Source organism: Charadrius vociferus, unplaced genomic scaffold (assembly GCF_000708025.1).
Source record: "Charadrius vociferus isolate BGI_N301 unplaced genomic scaffold, ASM70802v2 scaffold698, whole genome shotgun sequence".
Taxonomy (NCBI): Eukaryota; Metazoa; Chordata; class Aves; order Charadriiformes; family Charadriidae; genus Charadrius; species Charadrius vociferus.
In genome coordinates, this window is record NW_009649598.1 from 41,897 (window position 1) to 44,866 (window position 2,970).

Genomic DNA, 2,970 nt, shown 5'->3' on the forward strand with positions numbered 1-2,970 from the left:
AGGAGAAGGCAAGAGAAGTGGATGAGGGAGCCTGCACTCGGACTGGCTTTTATATTGCTCCAGACCGCCCCAGGCCCAGAGGCACCCTTGGCGCACATAATGTGTTTACCAACAAGCTCATCTTGCATGCAAAGCATCACAATTACAGAAATGGGGACACTGCTTATGTTCCCTGCAACGCTGCCTTTTCATTTCCCTGCTCAGGACATGCCCCTTCAGCCACACAGGCTCCTTTCAAGTGACAGTATTAGAGGCCAAGATGTTTCCCGGGGAAATGACACGTCAGCACAGGCTGATGATGCAGCCAGTGAGGAGGAGTGTCCCGCCCCGCCAGGTGATGCCATCCCTTTGCCCTCCAGGGCCTCACTTTAAAGTGTTTCCTGATGAACGGGGCAGGTCACCTCACAACCCTGAGGCTTCAGCTTGGACATCCACATGCACGGCTCGGCACCATTCCTTGCTCTCCCTCATGCTCTGCTCACTCATTCCTTACCAGGCATCATCTCTCCAGGCACGGCAGTTGTGCTCTTGGTTTTTAGACTCTCTCGCTGAGCCTGAGCTTTGCTCTCAGCAGAAGTTTGCCCGGCTCTTTTGCCACCTTCCTTCTCTCCTTCCTCCCTACCCACCTTAAACACCAGACCACCGGTGGTTAAGGATGAAGGCTATTCCCCTCCCAACACTCTCTGCTGGACACCTCTGGCAAACTTGGAGTCACCCCAGTGACCCAGGCACGTGCTGGCCAATCGATACACATCCTTCTTCCTCCCCGTGTCTTTGCCACAACTGCTGCTTTGGCCATCCAGACTGCTGCCACTCCAGGCACGATTAAAGCCATGGCTTTCCAGTGGACACCCAACCCTGCTGAGCAGCAATCTGAGTCCACGAGCCTTTTCAGGACTGTTCAAGAAGCTGTTGTGTTTTATTCCCAGCCAGCAACTAGAAGCACACAGATGCTCATTCACTCCCCCTATTTGGAATGGGGGATAAAATCGGTAGAGTAAAAGGAAGAAAAATATACTCATGTGTTGATATAAAGACAGTTTAATACGTAAAGCAAATACCTCTCTACTGCCCCATCTCTCTTCCAACCACTATAACGCTTGAGGTTACTCAGCTTCTCCACACACGAAGCAGGTGCACCATTAGCCCTTACTCACCCACCCCCTCCCCTGTGTAACATCCCATCTCCGTCTGGACAATTTGGCTGAGCAATTGAGGAGGGAAGGAACACGAGGAGACATCAATTGTGTGTGCAAGCAAAGCAAACCAGGGAATTACTTCACTGATTCCCATCAGCAGGAGGGTGTGAAGCCATTTCCAGGAAAGAAAGCTCCGTCGTGCATAATGATTTCCTGGGAAGAGAAATGTTATCACTCTAAACGTTCCACCCTTCCTTCTTCTTCTCCCAGGTTTATATACTGAGCATGACATCACATGGTTTAAAATATCCCTTTGATCAGTTGGGGTCAGCTGTCCTGGCTGGGTCTCCTCCCAACTCTTTGGGCACTCACTGGCAGGGCAGTGTGATGAGCAGAAAAGTCTTGACTGTTTATAAACAACAAAAAACATCAGTGCATTATCAACACCACTGTCAACACCGCCCTTAACCAGAATCCAAAACTACAGCAGCTTCCAGTATGAAAGTCAGCTCCATCGTATAACAAGACGTACCTACTACTCTACCATGACCAGAGCAACAGGACCAAAGCATTGCTTGAGGAAGATGAGGACATGAGAAGGAGTGACTGAGAACAGAGCCGGCAGAGTACTACCCCTTGGTACCCCCACCATGGGGCCGGGTTGGAAGGCCAAAAGGATCACTTCTTGGGACCTCTCCAGGAATCACCAACGCAGCACCTGAGTTCAGTTTCTGAAGGATTTGCTGCACATCTGCTCCAGACTCATGTCTCTTCAGGACATGGTAGGACTCCGCAACACTTAATGCTTTTGAGCACAAGTCTGCTCTGGTAGGGGCAAAGATGCTTCTCCTGCTCCCTTGTAGCCCTCCATAGAGTTTCCAGGACACGTCACCAACGCTACCCATCTCTTCCAGATGAGGGAGGAGAAATCCCGGGTGTCCATTCCCCTCCCTTACACATTTAACACACCTACGTCAAAGCCGTCCACATTGTAACAAAAATCTAGCAGAGGGCTCACATCCCCCTTTACACAGTTACCCTGGCTGCCACATGTCGCGTTATCTCCAGTGGGACTGCCACCAATTCCAGGGTTTGGAAGAAGTGCTTGGGGGAGGGAAGGGCAAGGATACTTTTCTGAGTGGTAACATGCAATCAGAGCCTTGGGGAGGTGGGCATTAGCCTGCACAGAAATGTCTTCCCACAGGTCAAAGATTTGCCTCCTCTACTGGAAGCCAGGATCCCACCTCAGTTGTTACTCACATTTCCCCTGGGGGCATCCTGCCCACACTTTCCATACTCAGACAATACCACATACCTCTCTACTGCCCCATCTCTCTTCCAACCACTATAACGCTTGAGGTTACTCAGCTTCTCCACACACGAAGCAGGTGCACCATTAGCCCTTACTCACCCACCCCCTCCCCTGTGTAACATCCCATCTCCGTCTGGACAATTTGGCTGAGCAATTGAGGAGGGAAGGAACACGAGGAGACATCAAGCTACAATGCAACACAAACTTTAATGAGTCTAAAGAGTGAAACAAAGCAGGGCATGGTGCAAGGCACCCAGACCACGCTGCTACGAAGGCAGCTGACAGCCAGGCATCCCTTCACACCAATGGATGGGACACACATCGTCCTCCCACACACAGGCGGAGAGGGTGATGAGCAGGGCCCCGCTCAACTTGCTTCAGGATGAACCCATGGCACAGGAGAGCAGGAGACAACAGGGACTCGTGATGCGGAGAAGAAAGCAGCAGGAGAAGAAGAAGACATCAGCTGGCCATGTTTCCAGACAGCACAGGCTGGCACCTTGCTCAACCCTTCTGGAA